This window comes from Symsagittifera roscoffensis, chromosome 7 (assembly GCF_963678635.1).
Source record: "Symsagittifera roscoffensis chromosome 7, txSymRosc1.1, whole genome shotgun sequence".
Classification (NCBI taxonomy): Eukaryota; Metazoa; Xenacoelomorpha; order Acoela; family Convolutidae; genus Symsagittifera; species Symsagittifera roscoffensis.
The window spans coordinates 24912838-24937077 of record NC_087068.1 but is presented as its reverse complement, the minus strand read 5'-3'; the positions used below and the strand labels follow the sequence as shown (position 1 = coordinate 24937077).

At 37.0% G+C, this 24240-nt stretch overlaps 1 protein-coding gene across 4 annotated transcripts in view; it reads right to left on the bottom strand.

Moving 5' to 3' along the window:
* Positions 1 to 24240, bottom strand: part of LOC134851365 (small ribosomal subunit protein eS8-like) — a 478345-nt gene that overhangs the window by 168884 nt on the left and 285221 nt on the right. Inside the window, exon 1 of one of the 4 annotated variants that reach the window (XM_063867420.1) lies at positions 3010 to 3022. The exons of 2 other annotated variants lie outside the window; for them this stretch is intronic. The gene's annotated coding sequence lies outside the window, so the exon portion shown is untranslated. Of the gene's footprint in view, positions 1 to 3009; positions 3023 to 24240 lie in introns of those variants that run through there. One more of the 4 variants, XM_063867416.1, reaches the window with a different exon arrangement.

Sequence of the window (24240 nt, the reverse complement as noted above, 5' to 3'; positions counted from 1 at the left end):
TAAATGGAAATTGTATGACTAAAAGTTTGCCATTTATGAAAATTGTATGACAAACAGTTTCCGGGAAAAAAAAACTTCATAAAAGGCACAATTTACATTAAAGCACATCTACTAATCCGTGCAATCTCTGAATAGAGAAGAAAACCTGAGAAAAAAAGTTTTTTTTAGAAGTTGCAACCTCAGTTTCTTAATTTTCTGCAGGAAATCTTCTCAACTCTTTAGATAGCAGCAATGTCCTAATCTGATCCCCAGGGTAAATACTGGAGAGAGGGTTACCTCAAAATGTATTTTTCAAAAAAACCTGTATATCTCGGTGACAATCTCCGGCAAACCATCTGCAGTTCGGCAATCACATCGTGAATCCATTTTTTCTGACATCCACAACTGCATTTCCTATAAAGATCATTATAACTCATGAAAGAACACAAAAACGAAAGCATCGACAGTATTGGAGTCGTTAACCAACAAAATGCATAGATAGTATGCTTATGCAAAAATTTGATTCGATAAACATACGTGATACGATTATGCGGTATACATACGATAACTAGGTAAGATTTTTATTTATGATGCATACAAGATTAATGGATAGTTTATATACATAGCGTACAGATGCGATAGTTATTTGATAAATAGATTCGATTCGTAAATACATTTTATCTACGATAAAAAGTTGCGATACATATACGATACCACATAATTTATGTTGTATGGATAGGATCACGGGATAACATAAGAGAATGCATTAGAAAAGCGATAGATATACACGATTACCTTATATAGATATTGTGATATTGTTTAGATACACAATATATATATATATATATATATATATATATATATATATATATATATATATATATATGTTACATGTATAAATTTAGTAGATTCGATACATAGATTGTATGCGTTTGCAAAACAAAGATTCGATACCCATACGTGATATGATTATGCAATGAACATACAATACTTAGGTACGCTACATAAATAAATTCATATATATATATATATAGTATATATATATATATATATATATATATATATATATATGATGCATATAAAGTAAACAGATACATTAGATAATTAGGGTACAGATACGATAAAGAGATATGATTCAGTTTAACAATAGATAGAAGCAAGACGTGTTCGATTTGTACATGCAATATATTATTTAGATAAGATAAATAGATTCGATTCGTAGATATTTTTCATCTACCATACAAAGAATTGATTCATACGCGATACCATATACTTTTATAGAGGATACGTTTTTAGATACGATAAGAATTTTGGATAAGATAACTGAACACCATAAAAGAATACAATACAAATGCGATAGATATACACGAAAAGGTTACATAGATAATGTTTAGTTAAACAATATATATGGTACATGTAGATGTTGAATAGATTCAGTACACAGACAATGTTCATATGCAAAACAGATATGATACACAAAAGTGATACAATTATGCGATGTGCATACGATATATATTTGATACATACAAGATAAATACGTTAGATACATAAGGTACGTAAACGATAGAGTTGGGTATAGGACAACAAATCGACGGGACTTCAAGCCGATGGGACTTGAGGTCGAAACTTGAACTTTACATACACCTCAAATCACAATTTTTTATCTGTAAAAAGTTGCTTTTAAAAATTTTAGACTGGTTTAGACCAGAATAAGCGTTATTATTGACAATAAATCACTTAGGATTGGAATCCCTTAATAACATCAGCCGGTTTTTGAAATGCATAAATTATAAACAAGATACGACAACTAGGTACGATAGAAAAGTATGATGCATGCAGGGAAAATAGACACGTTAGAAACACAGGATACAGATACAGAGTTACATGATGAACTCAAAAAAAATTGCTAAGTAAAAATAGAATGAAAGCAGTAATCAGAATTATAAATCGAACTAAACCGAAAACAGGAATCATTAAAAATGAGTTAATTGATAAATAAGTGCGAAACGTTTCAAAAAAGGAACTTAAAAAATGAAAGAGAAAGACAACTATGATCAAAAAGGAACAAAAGAAGTCAAAAGTAATTTCGTTTTTCTCATATTTGAACAATGTGAAACTCCGCGATGAAAAAAAAACAATGATGAATAAAGAATTGCAAGACACCGAAGATATAAAAAAATTACCCCGAGATAACTACTATTGTTATAGCGAATGCAGAAGTTTCCCTTGAGGAAAGGCACCGCCGAAATATCATCGAAACAGCCCCCTCAACAACGACAGTCCGCCATAAGCTACACCTTCGATCTAGTGATGCCTTTATTCTAGCGAAACAGTCAAATGGGTGACACAGTAGCTTTCAAACTGTTGATAGATTCACATTTTTAGAGGTACCGCAGAAATCAGATCTGACGTCACCTCAATAAATGAAGCGATAAGGAGAAGAGCAAAGATTACTGATTTTAAGACCGTAAAACTGGTCATCATGGCGCTTCTCTTTGTCGCTAAATTTTTTCAGGTGATCTTAGACGACATGTCAATGGTAACTTCAAAACGACGAAAAAACATCAAGGAACCGTGTTAGATTAAACGTTTATTTTGTAGTGGTGATTGTAATTTTTAAAATCTTAAGCCCCCTGTATCTTCATGTAAACAATTGCATGTCATGCTGGCGGTATCACATTAAAGCAGTAAAAAAATCCAAAAGCATTATATCGCTAATGATTCTGAGAAACTCTAGGAAGTAGTCAACCCGTAGGGAGTCATCCCTTAGGTCGTGGCCCCCTGCGCTGTAACTCAGAAGCATCAACAGGGAAGGATTTTACCCACTTCATGACATCATCACATCAGAGCGAATTACTCTGCTCACCTTCAATGGTTGTTTTCTTGGCTGAAGACTCTTGCAACGAGCATTCCCAATTCTGTCTTCAAAATGTATTTTAGTGGGGTTTGAAAATACGGATAGAATTCAATTTAAATTGGGTAGATCAACCTTTTGACTATTTGAGGGTACGAAGAATTCTCGTTTGTTCGATTTAATAAGATTCAACTGAATTTCTTTTAGAAAATGCAGATATTATAAAGTGTTAATATATCAGAAGAATAATCAATGATTAATTTGAATCCTAAATGAAGAATAAAGTCGCCTAATAACATAACCAAATTATCTGAAATGAAATTAATTAAATAAAGAAAACGATGAGACTGAACGGAAACATTTAAGTAATGTACTACAGTGATTTAACAATGATAAAAAACGATCACCATCCAAGCATTTAACTTTTTTCGCTCAAAAAAGTTAATATTTTTCAACGGAAAAAAACGTAGACACATGCAACACGTCAAAAAAAACTGTTTAACCACGCCTGTGATAGACGACAAAAAAATCTTTGAAAAAAAAACATCAAACGGGTGTTAAAAAAACTGACTGAAATCAAGTTATCCCAGAAAAAAAAATTTGAAAAAAGGTCAATTATCATAAGACGGTACGTGCACAAAATAATTTAAACCACAAATGATACATTTAAAGAAAACGGGTCTAGGCCCAATGACCTTTTATTGCCAAAAAATTGAAAAAAAAAGGGTTTACAACATTTTACCAAAACATTCTAACAAAAGCGTAGTGGTATCATCTTATTCTAACAAAGCGTTTTCGATTATAAAATTGAACATTTTTCAACAAAAAAAACCTAAATACATGCAATAAATCAAAAAACTGTGTAACCACGGCCTTTGATAAGCAACAATAGAATTTTGAAAGATAAACTAGATCATAAAATTTTCCAAAAACCTGACCCAAATCAGATTATCCAGAAAATGGGACAATTTCAGGAAAAAATGGCATTTGAACAAGAAAAAGAGTTAAACGATTTGTAATATAAAATAAGAAAACGGGTCTATACCCAATTATCTGCATTTGCCATAAGATGAAAGAATACGACTAACATTTTAACAAATGTAACATTCGACCGGAAGTGTTTTTATGGCCCGCCCAGGAGCACCATGAAAAACACTATGTAACAGTCGCCTGCTTTAGTCACATATGAGGCTAAGAAAAATAAGCCCGATAACCATTGGTTCAAGGGTCAGGGATACTATCTCTTGTGTTTTTATACCTCATTCAGCCGGAGCCATTTCGGTTCAAATGCGACATGAGACGACATAAGCCGTTACAGCTTAAACGCTGCTACAAAAATACACCCCCACTCTAGAAAAAAGAACGCCCCCATGGTCAGGTCTCTGAATTCCTAAAACAGGCGAACAAGTTCGGAAGCTTAAGTATAACGTTAGTTTTATTGGACAGTGGACCTTTGATCCATTTTATATGGATCAATTTGAAACTCGCCGTATTTCAACATTATCACAAAAATTACGACTCTAGAATTACGACTCTAGAATTAGGTAAACAATTATCATGAGGCAACTCTAGAATTAGTTTTAATTAATTAGGTTTAACTCAAGAAGTTAAGTTCTCTGGATCATTGGGCAGCTTCGGCCGTCCACCTTCTTAACCAAGTGTCACTCTCATTCTTTCAATTGCAATTCATTTCTTGAGCTCTCGATCCTCTCTATCCGGAACAAGGCAACTCTACTCGTACTGAATATCCTGGTAAAATTGGTAAAAGTGCTTTCAATCGACTGTCCCGCGATTTTATCTCGAATATTCTGATCTGATTCATTTTGTATTTTCAGTTGTCCCGAGAAATTTGAGCATGACAGGGACAATTCGAATTTTTGAAAATTTACTTTGTATCCCGAAACAGGGCTAAACTTCCAGATATGACCGAATCGCACAATACATACCCACGGAAAATACAGATAGGTTATAAAACAACTGGCTAGCGTCTAAACACAGCTTCTACGTGCTTTTAATCGTTTCTTTCAGAGCCAGTTCAATGTGTGGTCTATTAATATTGGGTCGACAAAGTCGTTATTACTTGAAGGTTTTCGCCCAACCACTCAAAATAACTTAGTTTCATGCAAAGTAGTGAGATCATGGCTGGGTCTCAGTATCATCAGACCACAATGTCACTACTAAAGACAGGGCTAGTGCTTAATTATCATATTACGATTTTTTTTTGCTTCGTAGATAAAAACCATCATATCCATCGAAAATGGATCAACCCTTTTCCTCGACTCCTAGCTTCCTTTTATCTGAAAAAAGAATTAGATGTTATTTAAATTCAGTTCAAGAACTTCCTGGAAGCAAAAATTGTTCAGAAATTAGGCTGCAGTTTTTTCCCAAGATCCTCACAGAATCATGAATCCGGTCGAAGAGCTATTTCTTTGGCGACCGGGAAAAAGTAGCGACTTTTCCCATTAGCCCTCCTAATTCTCCGGAATTAATCCGTAACATCTGTAGCTGCACAATCGTTACAATTTGGAATGCTCTTCCGTAAAAATTGTCAACTATAAATCTGTTGTTCGCTATATCTGTTTTTCGTCTTTTTTTTGTTGGCAAAGGTCGTAGTTCTGTTTATCGCGCTTATTCGGTAGTTGCGAAATTTCAAGGTCGAGACGTGTCTTTATTTTTTTTAAATTGTTTTGTCACTTCGTTTTGACCCCTCTTAATTCAATTGAACAATTAACGCCACTAATCATTCAAAACAGCCACTTTTTCTCTAAACTGCTCCACATAACAATTCATGCATTTTAGGCGATTCTGGTCGATTAACCCAAAAAAATCCAACAAAAGCCCACTAGTATCTTAGACAGAAGTTATTTTCAACTTTTTTCTAACTTGTCAGCGGCTACTGATTTGGATACAGCAAACATTTTAATTTTTAACTAGGCAACCTGAAGATATAAACAAAAGAGCGGCGTCGAATTGTTTTCTTATAGATCTACAGTTACAATTCAGAAAAATCTACAAAAAAAAACACTTTGGGTAGGGAATAGGGAAATGTAACTTTCATGAACTTAGGCGAAAATGAAGCTAAGAAAATTTAACAGTTTTTCTACATTTTCGAATTTTTGAAGTGTTTTCGGTTTTGATATCAGACAAAATTTTATCCTATCTACATCCACAAATAAGCTAACTGTAGAAAAATAAGATACAAGAAGCATTTTAACGAGATAGGACTATTTCAGAAAACGTTTTTCCCTGATTTGAAGAAATTGCTGCAGGCAACTTGAACATTTAGTATTAACGTTCTCTTAAGCATTTTTCAACGTCCTTGGTTCACAAAAATCAGTATAAGTAAAATAAAATAAAATGTGAACGGCACAAACGCTCTAAACCGGAACAAAAGAAATATGTGTCCATGAAAACTTAACATCTTTTGAATAAACAGAAGTAAGACCTGATACTGTAAATCAAATGAGCAAAGCAAAATGCGCTTTGACCTAAAAAAACAGAACTCGGAGAAAACATAGTCCTTCAAACAATTAATTAACATTTCTATACTGCGTTGTTCTATCCTGAAGAAAAAAACAATTTTCTCTAAACTAATCAACGACACGACTTTGATACAGCAAGCATTGTTAGCCTTAAAACAGGTATTCATCAGTTATAAAAATGAAACATGACGCAATATCTTTTTTTCGGAGCTACTCTGATAAATAGAGATAAAATTTACTTTTTGTAGTGAATTGAAAACTTTAACTTCCATGAGCTTAGTCAAAAACCAAGTAAAATATTTAACATTTGTTGGTTTTTCTTTTATTCAAAGAATTTTCATTGAATGACTAAACTAAGTTTCCATCTTTTTTAGTTTTTGATAGAGAAAATTGTACAGAAAATATGATGGAAGAAAGATTATTACAAGCTGAATTACAATCTGTAAAAAAATCTTCAGTCTTTTTGATCCAATTTGGGTTAAAGAATGCAGGCAACTTCAAAGAAAGTAAACACTTGCTCTTTAGGAATTCTTATGTTGTCGTCGATACGCCAAAACACTATTTAAATTTTATACAATGAATTTTAAACGGCAAAACTGCCTAGAACATGAACAAAAAAATTAGGTGTCCCGGAAAACATAACATCTTTTCAACAAACAGAAGTAAAACTAGTCAACGTCAACAATTTTGATACAGCAGGCATTTTCAGTCCTAAATTAGATTTCCCTCAGGTCTTATCAAAAATCAGCCTTGAAAATTAATATTTTTTTCAAAGCTACACTGACAAATTCAGAAAAAAAAATCTAACACTTTGTTTAAGGAGTTGAACAATTTAACTTTCATAAGTATAGCTAGGGTTAATTCTATAAACACCAAGGTAATTCTATAATTTTTTTGGTTTTTCTTTTGTCCAAATAGTTTTAGTTGCAATAATGGATTTTTTTTTATACTATTTTAGCATTGAAAATGCAAATTGTGGAGAAAATAAGATAGAATAAAGATCATATCAAGCTGTATTACAATGTTTAAAAAAGATTCAGGCTCTTCGATCTAATTTGAAACAAATACTGCAGGAAACTTCAAGAAGCTCAATGCTTACTTTGTCACAGTTTTATGTTGTCGTCGATACGTAAAATTACAATATAAAAAGTATACTAAGAAGTTTAAACGACAAAAACTTTTCTGTTACGAATTCCCAGAAAACATAACATCTTTCGAGCAAAAAGAAGTTCAACCTGAAATTGTACATCAAATGAACAAAATACTATGCGCTATGACTCAAAATACTATGCACTAAAATACTAAAGCTAATAGATCTTATTGAGAACACTGTTCTTCAAACAATTTAGAGATAATTCTAACCGCGCTGTTCTATCCTGAAAAAAAATCTCATTTTTTTTGTTTATCGACAACAGCGATATGTGTACAGCAACTTTTCTTTAACATGTGTTTTAGAACACAGTATAATCATTTTACAGCTTTTTGCGCGACTTTTGAAAAAACTACAAAATATATATTCCTAGGTTTGTTTTTTCTGTTTAGTCAGATTTCGATAATATAACTAGGCGTTTGTGACGGATTTTTTTTTCGTAGCAAACAAAAGATTTTTTGTTCTGAAACTCGTTAGAAAGAAACAATTGAAAAGTGATATTTCCTATGTAAAAGTATGGAGTTTCAAAATTGCAATATTTTTATTTGAGGAACGCGCAATTTTTGCGTTCTTGTAGCAAGCTTATGCGGCGAAATATTGTCTTCCAAATTGAACAGAGGCAGGTCATTTGGTTAAATGATTTAAATATTAGACGCTAAAAATATATTTTCATAGTTTACACTAGCGTTTGGGGAATAAATCGAAGAAGAATTGAGAGACATTATGTTTCTGTATTTCTTTTCATATGGCCATAAAGAGCAGTCGGCACATTAAAAGCTTTAAACTGAGCAGATGCATTAGCAGATTTTGATATATGCTTAAAACTAAGAGTCAAATACCTTAGAAATGTGATGGACTGAAAATTAAGTAACCAACAGAAGAAATTAAAAAACATACTAAGAACATGAGTAGGCAATTGCTGTGCAATTAGCACAGAATGCACCGACAATACTGCTTGAAAGAATTTCAAAAGAATTTTTTTTCTTTCATTTAGTGACATTCGTTATGCGCGGTGTGATAAGATAACTATTAAAGCAAGTTATTGTTATCGACAAAATCGTCAACGGTTCAGTTCAAAAAAACGAAAAATCACCAAAAAGTTTTATTAAACTAATTTTAAAGAAAAAATGTTGGAGTAACTTTAGAAGTACGTCTCAGGAACTAAACACTGGCAACTGATCCAAAAACATTTTAAACTCTTTAAAAAATGTTTGAAAAACTTTTCCTAAGCACTTCTGGTATGCTGAATGCTTCTGGGAAAAAAAATGCTTGTCATACAAATATCATATATGGAAACTGTATGACAAGCAATTTTTAGCTTAAAAGTGAAATTTTTGTCTTTGGAGTCGGAAGTGCTCTCAGTGAAGCAAAAAAAACTCCTAACTAATTAAAACTTGGTTACACACAGCTTTCGAAAGATTTTCAAAAATTTTGCCTTTTATGGAAAAATGCTTACCATACAATTTTCATGTATGGAAATTGTATGATAAACATTTTTTAGTTACAAAGTAAAATTTTGTTTTTGGAGTCGAAAGTGCTCTCAATGAAGGACAAAATGCTTCTAACTAATTAAATATTGATTACAAACAGTTTTCGAAAGATTTTTAAAAATTTTGCTTTTTATGGAAAAAAGTTTATCATACAATTTTCATCCACCAGACTGTTTTAATTAGATCAGATAGCCGCAGAAATAAGTAGGAATCTTTTTCCATTGATTTTTTGAAATTGTATGAAAATTGTATGACAAGCAGTTTTCCATACACTTGATGTATGGAATTGTATGATAAGCATTTTTGGTGTATGGAGGTCAACCCGGGCTGCCGAAAACTTAAGCATAAACGGAAACAGCAGGAGACATCTGCTCAAACCTATGGCAACTTCTTGGAAACGAGCTGCAAAGCACACGATGCATATTAAGGAGGATTGCATGAACACAATTGAGGAATATCTGGTAAAGAGCGCTAGCTTCAGCCTCCACCCAAGCTGAAAATGTGAAGGAAGCAAACGTGTCTCAATTGGCATAAACACAAGCAGGATTAGAAAAGGGAGTGGTTGCAGTTGTAGAAGGATATTAGTTTGGACCAAGAAATTGACAATATTCTGAAATGTCACACTAGAGATCTAGTCAATAAACAAAAGAATAGAAGTTCTTCTCCCTTCCCCTTTCACATTCCCCTTCTTTTTCATAATTTGAGTCTTTCAAATTTCTTATCAATTTCCTATAAAGAGTCAAAATTGAAAAATCTAGTCTATCTTAAGGCTATTATTGGTAGTGGGTTAAGGGGAGAATTCATTTTAAAGGGACAGACGGCTCCAATCTGTTCAAACCATAAGAAATCCACGTTTTCAAGAAATTTTAAACTGGAATTTAATTGGATGACGCAAAATCTCATTTCAATGATTGATTGCTACTAAGTATTAGTATAAATAATTTGTACAATTTGAATATTTTAAGATGTTAATTAACTAATTGTGACTGCGCTGCAAATTTTGTTATGACCTCTGGCACTGTCTCAATCCTTGCATTAGATAAGGACATCACTTCCAGCAGATGAGAGCATCACTTCCCGATACCAGGGAAAAAAGACCAGGGAAAACAATTTTAACAAAAAAAGAGACCACTTGCTCAAAATTCGAACTGAAATTGTGACGGCGAATCTGGTTGGCGGCAAAATGATGAAATGAGCATTCCGGCCAAAACCATTCGCAGTCAACTAGGATAGTAAACAGCGGCAAACTTAATTTTTTGTACGATAGCAGAGAGTTTGTGATCCATTCGGCTTTATAAACACACTTTTTAACACCATATTTGTAAGCAGTCATCCCAACCCGAGTCGAGATTTTTCACCTAATTTGAAGCAAGATTTGAGCGGTTTGAGTGGTTTTTTAGACAATTACGCTCAAAATCTTGCTTCAAAATGAGCGGTTTGAGCGGTTTTTGAACGGTTTATCTAAAATAACCGCTCAAAAACCGCTCAAGATTTGAACGGTTTTGAGCGGTTTATCTAAAAAAAACGCTCAAAAACCGATTTAATAATAAAAAGTCGACCACAGAGGGTTTCGAACCCCCAATCTTCTGATTCGAAGTCAGACGTCTTATCCGTTAGGCCATGCTGCCCTGAAACTAGAGTCGCGCAGCGAAGCCAATATAAATTACGCACCACAATGAATACTGAATACTCTGCATTCTAATTCATGCTTTTGAAATTCCTGTGACAGTGATACGTACCTCAGACCACAGGTATCCATAGTACTGTGCATCGTATCCGTCTATATAATCTTGGTCGCACCGTCTCCGCTTCGGTCTGCAAAGACGCGCCGTCTCCACCTGAGGCGCGATAGTCGCAACGGATCATCATGGTTGCAAAAGTCTGGAAATGCCATGTTTTGGTCGCCAAAGCCTGGACATGCCTAATTTTGGTCTGGAAAGTCTGGACATGCCAATGTTTTGTCGCGAAAGTATGGACATGAGTCTGGGACCTCGACCCGGGAAGACCGCTCAAAAACCGCTCAAAAACCGCTCAAATCTTGCTTGAAAAACCGTTCAAAAATCACCGCAAAAAATGAGCGGTTTTTGAGCGGTTTTTTAAGCAAGATTTGGGAGGTTTGAGCGGTTTTTCCAAAAAAACCGCCCAAACCTCCCAAACCGCCCAAACCTCCCAAACCGCCCAAACCGCTCAAACCGCTCAAATCTTGCTGGAAAACCACTCAAACCGCTCAAATCTTGAGCGGTTTTTGAACGGGATCTCGACCCGGGAATCCATTTGGTGTACTAAATTATTTATGTTCGACCTTGAAGGCCGATTGTATTAGGTGACCCTCGCGGCACCTACGATCATGAAATCAATGCGGGGTTAACCTGTAAATTTTGTCGACCAATGTTGCTAAACACTCAGTTAGACCAAACGACCTTGTCTAACATCTGTATTCATTGAGAACAGACTTTATTAGCGGAGGAAACTTCTAATGGTAACAACAAACATAGTTACTTGTGACATAGTACTAATCTATAAAATGGAGCAACAAACAGGTCACGATCAGAAAAATCTGTTAGTCATGCCGCCTTCCTGGTATGGTCAGGTAATGGAACCGCCAGTGGATTGGTCGGAAAGGGTAGTGCGATTAGAAATGGCAATATACGCAAAAGGGAGTATCGGCATACAACTTTTGTTGCTACATCGTTATACAACTCTAGTCAGACTTTTGGAAGAACCGATAGACGAAAAAAACTGGAAAAAACGATAGACGAAAAAACCCAAAAACGAGACCTAGCATACAGAAACTAAATATATTGTATCAGATATGAGAATGAAAGACAAAAGCTAGAGAGCCGGAGAGTGCTATGTGGAACAGCATCGTGGGATGAAGCGGATACAAAGCTAAAATTTACACTCCTCTCTGCCTGGGTTAAAAAGCCCAAAGACAATTCCGACAGGGGAAACAGAATTTGATTTCCAATCAGTATACTGAGATAAGGACCAGTTTTGAGTTTATGTAAGTGATATCAATTTGTTCCTTCTGTCTGGAGACCTGCTGCCGTGACCTTGCGATCTCTTACGTCCGATATGATCTGAAATGGAACAGTGCAGTAAGTTTTCGATTTGATGCCTAACAGTTGCTTACAATTAAAGCTAACCAACTAAGCTTTTTACGATACTACACATTTACGTACTTCAACATGGCGCAGCCAGCAGAGAAAAAGACGGGGGGGAAATCAACTTAATATAATAGCATTTTGGGATGCACGATTACCGGAACCTCCAGTTTACTGGGAGGAGTGGATAGTTAAATTTCACTGGGGGATGATAGCAAAATATGACATTGTCCCGATGATTTCTATTTTGCGCGTCACTTTAAATGCGACGACTAATGCAGCGTTGCCAGAGGAGGTAAATAGGAAAAACCGTATCGATGCGGAAAAGAAGTTGAAGTCTTATCTATTCCTCTGAATTGGGGACAAAGCGCAAAGGATATTCAAAGCACGAAAACCGGCGGTGAATGTTAAAACGGAACGTTACCCACGGGTCCTTGACGAGATGCAAAATGTTTTCCAACGTGAGCGTAATGCAATCCATGAAAGGGGACTTTTCTACGGAAGAAAACAGAGGGAGAATGAAACGTTCAAGAAATTCCACGCGGAATTAAGCGCTCTAGCGAGCAGATGTGATTTTGCGAATGCGGCCGAAAATGTTCGTGATATTTTCATTATGGACATGCGGGAATCGAAATGGCAACGAGAATTATCACAATCAACAAAATTACCCGAGGAAGTCTACAGGATTGCATTATCGTATGAACGTGGTGAGCGCGCATACAAATCATATACTGAAAAACCGGCTTCAACAGCGCCGTCGATATCTATAAAACTGGGACATTTTGAACGAACATGCAGAGGAATTAGGAGGGGTACTAACCAATGGAGAGGACGAGGACGAGTCGGCTTAGTCAGAGATGAAATGAGCACCATCAGAGCACGCAGAATGTTAATGATTTGGCAGAAGATCCAGTGGCGTGGGTGAATCAGCAGGGAAGCGGGGAAAAAGAATCCATGGCGTCAGAATCGGAGGATTACATGGTAATGTCCTTCAAAAGGAAAAAGAACGAGACTGAACTGAGGATCCCTGGGGCCCGAGTCCAGATTGAGGTGTCCGGGAAGAAATTGTGGTTGTGGATAGATAGCGGATCCTCAGTGACGAGTTTTAGCATAACGGACCTAAAAACAACATTAGATGAAGCGAATATTCGGCTACAACCTTCAAAAGATGAATTCTTGGACTACAATAACAACCGAATAAACATACTGGGAAAGGTAGCAGTGACGATGTCGTTGAACGGTTGGGCAGCACCAGCACAAGTGTCAGTAATATCTGGAAATCGTAATCAACAGTCAATCCTGGGGCGTGATCTGATGGGCACCCTAGGCCTCAAGTTGGTGGAAAGGAAGAAAGTGATGGGAATCACAGGGGAAGGGAGCAGCCAAAAAGAGGAGGAATATGATAAATTGCAGACATATTTCTGTAACTTGTACCAAAATTTGTTTCCTAGAATAGGAAAGATCCGAAACGCTAAAGTAACACCTGAATTTTTTGAAAACTTGAAGCCGATACAACAAAAAGGGCGCAGGGTGACTATCAGTCTACAAGACAAAGTAGATGAAAAAATTCATCGGCTGATAAACGAAGGTCATATCGTAAAATTACAAGAGTGCTCGGATAAGTATTTCATCTCTCCTATAGTAATCACAGTGAAAAAAGACGAAAGTATCAAATTAGCACTGGAATCAAGAGAACTGAACTGATTAATAGCACTTACATAAACTCAAAACTTGTGGGTAGAGCTCGAAGATAATTTTGTTACAGAAAAACAATTGCGGTCAAACGGTACAATTTACTTTGCAGAACCCAAACAAAAATGAATTTTTGGAGCAATTCCACACACAATTGCTGTAACTAGCTTCCAAATCCGAGTGTGGGGACAAAGAAGATGAATGAGTGAGGGAAAAGTATACAGCACACATGCTGAATGACAAAGCTTTGACGGAATCAATATGCGAGACCCAATATTGTTATAATGACGGAATCAATATTGTTCTTAATCAATATATTTAGGTGGAAGAAAGGTTATAATGAAACATATCAACAAAAATCACAACCCAGAATATTCCAGTTCATTGGGAGTCAAGTTAGCATAAAACAAAAAACAACTGAATTCAAGAACAAACGAAACAATCAACACAGCTTTTGCAGAGGCAGGAAGAGCAGACTAGGCGTAAGTTTCTAAAATAGAAGTCAGAATCTAGACGGGCAAAAAACCAACGGGTAATACAAACCAGTGGTAAGGCAAGCAACGTTGCAAATGTGGTACCTCATTTTCCGCAAGATATCTCCAAACATGCCCCGCAAAGTACAAAGTATGCCCGAAATTCGGAAGGGACCACTTCCAAAAATCAAGCATTAAATACGTCGAGGATTGAGGAGAAATAGACGCCGACACACCTCAGAAAAGAACAAAAGGTGAATGTTGATTGGGTGGTGTTTGCAAAATTCACCTCAGCAAAAGGATCAGAGACATTAAACTAGTAAACTGAAAAACTACGACGCGTGCAGCTCAATATGTTTCCTTAACAAACAAGTGGCCAAAAATGAAAAATACAATGAAAGGCGCCATCTCGAAACATATTCTCAAAGAGAATGCATGGCACAGTTTTCCTTGTTACCACGGAGTATACAAATCACTGGTTAGGCTAATACTACCAATTGAATCCGGAGGGTGAATAGTACAGTCAGCCCCCTTTATAGTAGTGGGTAGACATAAAGACATCCTCCCAAAAATAGGGATAAAACTACACCAAAACCAATGTAAACACCAGATGGTCCATTACATCGATTCTGAATCAAGTCAAACTCGAGTCAAGTCCCAGTGTGGCAACATAGGTTAAAACCATCAAGATAGAAGTGTGCACACGATCTGGCAGTTTCCCTTTATTTCATTTTGAACTGCATGTTTCACTACTAAAATTTTTGAACAAATATTTTTTAGGGATATCGGAAAATTAGCATGTCGGCATATTGGCATATCAATCAGCATATTGGCAATTTTGCTGGCAAAAAAATTTAAATACTGAGACAACTTGCCACCGAGACAAACAAACTGCCACATTTTGAGACAAAAAGCCAAAAAAGAACACAAAAGAAAAACCATTGAATTGAATGTACTAAAGTTGTGAACCATGATCATCAGTATGGATACCAGAAAACATGGTGCAGGAGAGCCAATACAATAATTTTTTGCGCATAACCTTCGTAAACACACTCAAGTTTAATGCTACAAACGCTGAAGTGGCTAGAACAACAGGTTAACAAATTAGGAGACATTTCAAATAACAAAAAATTATGCAAAAATTTCGAGCAATCAAAAAAATGTATAAAACTCCACCGATAAATTGACAAAATAGAAACACCGAGATGAAAAAGGAAGAAATTGCTGTACTCAGTGGTCCTAAAGTCATCAAGCTTGAAGAAAAGCTGCAGAAAGAACTTCAATAGAATCTCCTGGTAACAGGTCTAAAGAATGATTGCAACACCAAAGGGAAGCTGGGGATATATGCAAGATACTGGACTCAAATTTAAAAGAGCACGACATCAATTCTATGAAACCCTATAGGGGAATTGACAATAACAAAATGACTAAAGTTAGGCTGAAAACCGCCAGCCAAGAAGAGAAATTGTTGAGAAGTGAGAAGGAATACAAAACCATAACAATTTGAGATACGATTTTAATATACAAGACTTCACCAAAAAATAGCAGGAAAATTTCAAAAAAAAATGAACCACAAGAAAAAATGCTAAAACCGGACTTAAAAATTTTTCTTAACAGAGGTAAAATCTTCTCCAGCAAATTCAGATATTTTAGTTTGACTACAAACCGAGACGAAAAGCCTTTCACTCCTCCTTTGGAGTATAGAGGAAACGTTGCTAACTGAAACAAATTGCATGAAAGAGTAGAAAAGTTTAAAAAACTAAAAAGAGGGCGTCCTAGAGGAGAGATAACAACCTCAAAAAAGCAAAGACTAGTAGAAGACGCTTTACCACGAAACAGACAATATCATAAGAATATCCCTGAACCAATTCAAAGTAAACTGCTTCGTTGCAGACTTTCCATCAAGACTTCAAATATTGAATATACAAGATCTCCGCCGAGTCTCCACAGCATTGCAGCACTATTACATGGAAGTGGTACAATTTCTACAAAAACATAAACTGTCAAATGGATATCGAATCGACGAGAACAAACACAGTCCTAAGTTTGGAAGAACAGTACGACTTGTTGGCTCAAGGCAACCTCTGATCGAAAATTTCTAAAGTCTATGAAAAAGCTCCCCCACACCCGGAACGCTCCAAGTGCACGAGAGCAGGGAACAATTTTTCTTCTCAGGTGAGTGTGTATTTGCCTAATACACTCACTGGGGTCTTCTTTTATTTGTTCCCGGATTGCCCGAACTTTCCTATTAAGTAGCTCAAGGCAACCACACAACCAAAACCACAATCAAAAAAAATTTTGGTTCGGTTAGTTTTGATACACCCGATCGAGAATCCAAAGTTGATCACGAACTTCCGGGTCAAATGGGCTCCTATGATCCTAATAAGCACGCCTAATATCCTAATAGGATCCTAATTAAATGGATTTTTTCCGTTTCCCAAATTGCCACAGAAGGTTTCCTCAAGTTTCTAACAAGGAGGATTGTTAAGACACTTAACCTACTTCGGAGCGTTACCTCGGAGGGTACCTTAGCCACCCAAGTGACTTCGGAGGGTTCCTCTTCACTAACTAAGGAGGGTCAATAAGAGGCATAATATGCTCCGGAGGGTTACCTCGGAGTGTTCTTTCAAAATTTTCAAATTCTTTAACCTCACTTAGAAGGGTCTTCCACTAGCTTCAAAAAGCGTCAAAACAAGCTAAAAACTCTATGGGTGGTTGTTTTAACTTCTTCGGAGGATGGTCCCCTGGAAAATTTCCACTAAGGATGGTTGCTAAAGGGCTTAAGTCACTCCGGAGGGTTGCTCCGGAGGGTTCCGCAAAAATCAAGAAAACGGGTTATTTTACCGCAGTAGAGTCTCCAAAAGCGGTCTACCTGACTTAAAACTAGGTTGGCTGACACGGTCAACATTCCCAGTAGAATAAAAAGCTGATTTTATAAAATTTTATGCCGCTCGGAGGGTTCCCTGTAATTTGGACTCTCCGAATCAACAATTTCTGAAAAAATTTTCTCTTCCGAGACTATCAACCCAAAAATGGTTGCGGTCCGGAAAAGTGGTCAAAATTTCGACTTATGGTACCAAAGTTATCCCAATCGGTTGGCTAGTCTTTGAGAAATCGCCAAAAACGCGTTCGTCAAAATGGCCTTTTTTCACCACCTATATAGGTTCTGATAGATTTTTCTCGCAATTCTCAGTGAAAGTGCCTAAAAATAATTGAAACGAGCTTAGTAGCCACGTACGGCACTGGAAAAATGAAAAAAACCGGACCAAAATTGGTTTGGAGACATAAATTTGGCCTATAACTATCAAATTTGGACCCTCCGATTCCTTCCTTTTCCAATCTTTAAGTCGTTAGCTCTATTCACGGAGCTAGTCGGAGGGTTACCCAAAAATTTCTCTAATAACCGAGCACGTTATGCTAGCACGCTCCTAACACAAAAAATTTTGTTTTCTAACTCTAAAAACTCAAATACTCGTTTTTTCTAACTTCTACTGAGTCTTTTCTCATGCGGTTTCTTTAGTCAGGGGGATCGAACTACGTAGCTACTCCCTATTTAAAAGCTTTTTGCTGTTCAGAAAAGCTCAGATATCCAAAAATTTGGGGGTCTACAGTTTGTCGAAAATCAGTAATTTTCGACGAAATTTGGGTGTTTCTTGGGTCTAAATAGGAGATAAGTAATATATAATAAGGATAATAACCTATTAGTAGTCGTTAATAAATATAACTATACCCTCCTTTGCACCAAAATACTTGAATTAAGACCCTTAACACGGAACTTTGTAATTGATGGAGGGTACAATCGGACCACGCCAATCTTCCCCCCCCCCCCCCAAGTTTTGATGAAATAGTACCCGAACGACACTAAAAATGTTTCAACGATACCCAACAGTCGTTGTGGATGTTGTCCCTGATGTCCCTGTTGAGTGTGGAACACGTCGGTCAGCTTGCCACTCTACCCTCCGGCCACCGGCAAAATCACCATTAACGTGCTTAAATACTCAAATTACACTCAAGGGAGGGTATCCAACCCTTCACCAAAACACACAATCTTTCTATCAGAAATGATATAAATCAATCTGAAACAACAACAAATAAGAAAATCAGATCACATCTTGTCCGGAAATATCATATAAACTGTCACTTCATGTTTTTTACTGTTTTTGGTCTTTTTTGGATTTTTTACTCTTTTGTATTTTTTTGTTTTCAATTAAATTTGTTTTTGGTTTTTTCTTGGTTATACACTATTTTTGTTTGGTTTTAAGCTTTCTCTTTGATTGTTTTTGGTCCTGGGACCTCGGGACAAGCGGGCTCATGACTTCCCACCTAACCCTCCGGCCCCCGGAATTTTCGATCTTAACTAAGTTAAAAAGCTAAATAGTACTAGGCGGAGGGTACGCACCTTCCCCCTAGTACAATAAAGGTCATTAAGGCCTCTAACTCGGGCTTACGCCCGGAGCGGAGGGTTCGTCGCTGAAACGTTTGCTGATCATGATGGTCTTTTGCCTCTAGTTAGGCTCACCCAGGAGCGCCATAAAAACGTCTATGTAACATTCACCCAAATACTACACAGCGACGGAGCGTAGAAAAAGCACCTATTAACGACTGGCAAGCGTCAGTTACCTTCATTCTACTCGTTTTTCACCGTCTCGACCTAGCCAGTTGATTTCTGGTCTGTTTAGGGCTAAGTAAAAAGTTACTATTTTTAGGCCATCAGTCAAACGACTTTTGATCAGCTTTCGTTTACATGCGAACACAACCACATAGCTGAGTCTCGGATCCTCAGACTACGTGATTGCTATTAAAAACACGGCTCGAACACCCTATTTTAATATGTTTTTGTGTGACAGTTCTATATTAAATCCATTGGAGATGGATTGACCCTTTCCTCTTTCTAGCTACTCATATTCTAAAATATCAAGTTATACCGGTGGTAATTCAAAGTTCTATGGCATCAAAGTAGCTACAAAGTTAGTTTAAGGCAGTCTTTCAACATATAACAGTCTCTGGGGGGCCAAGCCTCCACTCCCGTGTTCTTTTCGAGATAACGTTAATATCTCTCCCAATTTGTGGCACGGGAGGGTTCCGCGGAATATTCCTTCCCCACTGAAGCTTCCTTTTCCACTAATTTCCACTGCTAAGGATCTTATTGTGTGTTATTGCCACGATAAGAGGCTTTGTTTTTCTCGTTTTCTCGTGCGACTGTTTTCTACTATATTTGTCGTTGTTCTGTTTTTTTCGTTCTTTTTCGTCAAAATGGCAGTCTTTTTGTATTTCTGAGAAATACTTGCCCATCAATCGAAATTTTAAAAATTTAAATTTCCGGAATATTTTGACCCTCCTTTGCAGCACTTTTTCGTTACTAAGGCGTTTAGTCGTCTTTTTCTGTCCCGCCGGAAGGTTGCGCTGTGCCAATCTGGCAGAATGGCACACTAGAGCACCTGGATTCTGATCACGATATGACTGTTGACATTTTGTCGAGTTCTGCAACTGGAAATCATTCGTTGTTGAAAGTGAGGCACTCACGTGGAGATGATCTTCTCAGGAGAGCGAAGGATATGGCTGGCTTAGGTAACATCAGACACTCACTGCTCATGATGGGTGCCAACACTGTGGTTACAGTCGCTGATTAGATATTCTCGGTAATTTTTATCGTCGGACGTCACGAATGTCAAATCTCCTGTTTGAAAAAGTAACTGGAAATGGTCCCAGAGAAGTCTCGAGGATACTTTGAATCAACAATCAGTAGAAATAATCCGATTGGATCAATACTGTGTAATTGAAACTATAGAGAGCGTATTTTGAGTGATTTCGAGGAGCTGAAAGAAAAATTTTATCTATCAAGTGAGATGCCGATAGCTGATAAAACAGCACAAAATTCACCAGTGAATGATACAGCTGGTATCCTTAAGGAGACAAATGGAGCAGGTATTTTACGAGCTGTAAATTTAATATACGTGGATTTGCGATCCCATGTTGTAGATCGAACGCTTTGATACCTATAGAAAAGGGTCCTAACCATGGTCTGGGACGCCAACCAATTAATCTGGCTTAGACCACCCATGAGAGTCGAGTGACAGTGTTGGTGGTCGCATCCTTGTTGACATCGAGGTGGATAGAAAGCGATCTCCAAAATATCAAGGATGGAGAGGCGCCACTTGGTGTTGATAGGCGGGGAGTCTGTTATGACATGTTTGAATTAAGTAATAGAATATGTTTGAGATTGATTGCAAAGTCCCTCGATTCAAGAGCATCTGGGCCAAAATTTGATGCTTGCCCGGGTTCGAAACTATTTTGATCTCTTGATTATCCAGGATAAGGAAACACCATGTCTAGAAATCACATGGTCTGCCGGGAAAACTTAAGCGTAAACGGAAACAGCAACAGACATCTGTTCAAACCTATGGCAACTTCTTGGAAACGAGCTGCAAAGCCCACGATGCATAATAAGGAGGATTGCATGAATACAATTGAGGAATATCTGGTAAAGAGCGCTAGCTTCAGCCTCCACACAAGCTGAAATTTTGAAGGAAGCAAACGTGTCTCTATTGGCATAAACACAAGCAGGATTAGAAAAGGGAGTGGTTGCAGTTGTCGAAGGATACTAGTTTGGACCAAGAAATTGACAATATTCTGAAATGTCACACTAGAGATCTAGTCAATAAACAAAAGAATAGAAGTTCTTCTCCCTTCTTCTTTCGCATTCCCCTTCTTTTTCATAATTTGAGTCTTTCAAATTTCTTATCAATTTCCTATAAAGAGTCAAAATTGAAACATCTAGTCTATCTGAATGCTATTATTGGTAGTGGGTTAAGGGGAGATTTCATTTTAAAGGGACAGATGGCTCCAATCTGTTCAAATCATATGAAATCACCGTTTTCAAGATATTTTAAATTAGAATTTAATTGGATGACGCAAAAGCTCATTTTAATGATTGATTGCCAATAAGTATTAGTATAAATAATTTGTACATTTTGAATATTTTAAGATGTTAGTTAACTAATTGTGACTGCGCTGCAAATTTTGTTTTGACCTCTGGCACTGTCTCAAACCTTGCATTAGATAAGGACATCACTTCCAGCAGATGAGGGCATCACTTCCCGATACCAGGGAAAACAGACCAGGCAGTATTTATAAAAACGAATTTAACAAAAAACGAGACCACTTGCTCAAAATTCGAACTGAAATTGTGACGGCGAATCTGGTTGGCGGCAAAATGATGAAATGAGCATTCCGGCCAAAACCATTCGCAGTCAACTAGGATAGTAAACACCGGCAAACTTAATTTTTTGTACGATAGCAGAGAGTTTGCGATTCATTCGGCTTTATAAATACACTTTTTAATATCATATTTGTAAGCAGTCATCCTAATCTATTTGGTGTACTAAATTATTTATGTTCGACCTTGAAGGCCGAGTGTATTAGGTGACCTCGCGGCACCTACGATCATGAAATCAATGCGGGGTTAACCTGTAAATTTTGTCGACCAATGTTGCTTAACACTCAGTTAGACCAAACGACCTTGTCTAACATCTGTATACATTGAGAAAAGACTTTATTAGCGGAGGATACTTCTAATGGTAACAACAAACATAGTTACTTGCGAAATAGTATTAATCTATAAAATGGAGCAACAAACAGATCACGATCAGAAAAATCAGTTAGTCATGCCGCCTTCCTGGTATGGTCAGTTAATGGAACCGCCAGTGGATGGTCGGAAAGGGTAGTGCGATTACAAATGGCGATATTCGCAAAAGGGAGTATCGGCATACAACTTTTGTTACTACATCGACCTACAACTCCAGTCAGACTTTTGGAAGAACCGATAGACTAAGAAAACTGGAAACAAAGATAGACGAAAAAACCCAAAAACGAGACCGAGCATACAGAAACCAAGAAGATTGTATCAGATATGAGAATCAAAGACAAAAGCTAGAGAGCCGGGGAGTGCTCTGTGGAACAGCATCGTGGGTTGAAACGGGTACAAAAGCTAAAATTTACACTCATCTCTGCCTGGGTCAAGAAGCCCAAAGACAATTCCGACAGGGGAAACATAATATTGATTTCCAATCAGTATACAAGAAGGACTTGTGGGAAGAGCTCGAAGATGTTTTGTTACAGAAAAACAATTGCGGTCAAACGGTACAAATTACTTTGCAGAACCCAAACAAAAATGAATTTTTGGAGCAATTCCACACAAAATTGCTGTAACTAGCTTCCAAATCCGAGTGTGGGGACAAAGAAGATGAGTGAGGGAAAAGTATACAGCACACATGCTGAACGACAAAGTTTTGACGGAATCAATAGGCGAGACCCTAATACCCAGGAAAACGTTTCACAAAACAATTAAGTGGGAGAAAGGTATATAAAACAACCTAGTAACAAAAAGTACAACCCAGAATGATCCAGTTCATCGGGAGTCAAGCTAGCATAAAACAAGAAACAACTGAATTCATGAACAAACGATACCTTCAGCACAGCTTTTGCAGAGGCAGGAAGCGCAGACTAGGCGTAAATTTCTAAAATAGAAGTCACAATCTACACGGGAAAAAAACCAACGGGTAATACAAACCAGTGGTAAGGCAAGCGACGCTGCAAAAGTGGTAACTAATTTTCCGCAAGATATCTTCAAACATGCTCCGCAAAGTACAAAGTATGCCCGAAATTCACAAGAAGAGACCACTTCCAAAAAGTGTGCCGAAAATCAAGCATTAAATACGTCAAGAATCGAGGAGAAACAGACGCGGACACACACCAGAAAAAAAAACAAGAGGTGAATATTGATCGGGTGGTGTTTGCAGAATTCACCTCAGCAAAAGGATGAGAAACATTAAACCAAGGGCGCTGTACCCAAATAGTGATCCTTGAGGTGTTTAATTCCAAAAATAGTGGACCGATTGCCAAAGTCATCTAGTAAACTGAAAAACTACGAATCGTGCAGCTAAATGTGTTTCCTTAACAAACAAGTGGCAAAAAACTGAAAAATACAATGAAAGGCGCCATCTCGAAACATAATCTCAAAGAGGATGCATGGCACAGTTTTGCTTGTTACCACGGAGTATACAACGAATCACTGGTTAGGCAAATACTACCAATTGAATCTGGAGGGTGAATAGTACAGTCAGCACCCTTTATATTAGTGGATAAACATAGAGACATCCTCCCAAAAATAGGGATAAAACTACACCAAAACAAATGTAAACACCAAAGGGTCCTATATGACGATTCAGAATACGAGTCAAATCCCATTGTGGCAACTTAGGTTAAAAACATCAAGATAGAAGTGTGCACACGATTTGGTAGTTTCTCTCTATTTCATTTTTAACTGCATGTTTCACTAATAAAACTTTTGAACACATATTTTTTTTAACATATCGGAAAATTAGCATGTCGGCAATTTTGCTGGCAAAAAACTTGAACTATTGAGCCAACTTGCCACCGAGACAAACAAACAGCCACAACTTGAGACAAAAAAGCCAAAAAAGAACACAACAGAGCAAACGGAGGAAAACCATTGAATTGAATGAATTAAAGTTGTGAACCATGATCATCCGTATGGATACCAGATAACATGGTGCAGGAGAGCCAATACCATTAATTTTTACGCACAACCTTTTAACGCAGTCAAGTTCAATTCTACAAACGCTGAAAAAGCTAGAACAACAGGTTAACAAATTAAGAGACATTTCAAATAACAAAAAATTATGCAAAAATTTCGAGCAAGTAAATAAATGTATAAAACTCCACCGATAAATTGACGGAATAGAAACACCGAGATGAAAAAACGAAGAAATTGCTGTACTCAGTGTTCCTAAAGTCATCAAACTTGAAGAAAAGCTGCAGAAAGAACTCCAATAGAATCTCCTGATAACAGTTCTAACGAATGATTGCAACACCAAAGGGAAGCTGGGGATATATGCAAGATACTGGACTCAAATTTAAAAGAGCACGACATCAATTCCATGGAACCCTATAGGGGAATTGACAATAGCAAAATGACGAAAGTTAGGCTCAAAACC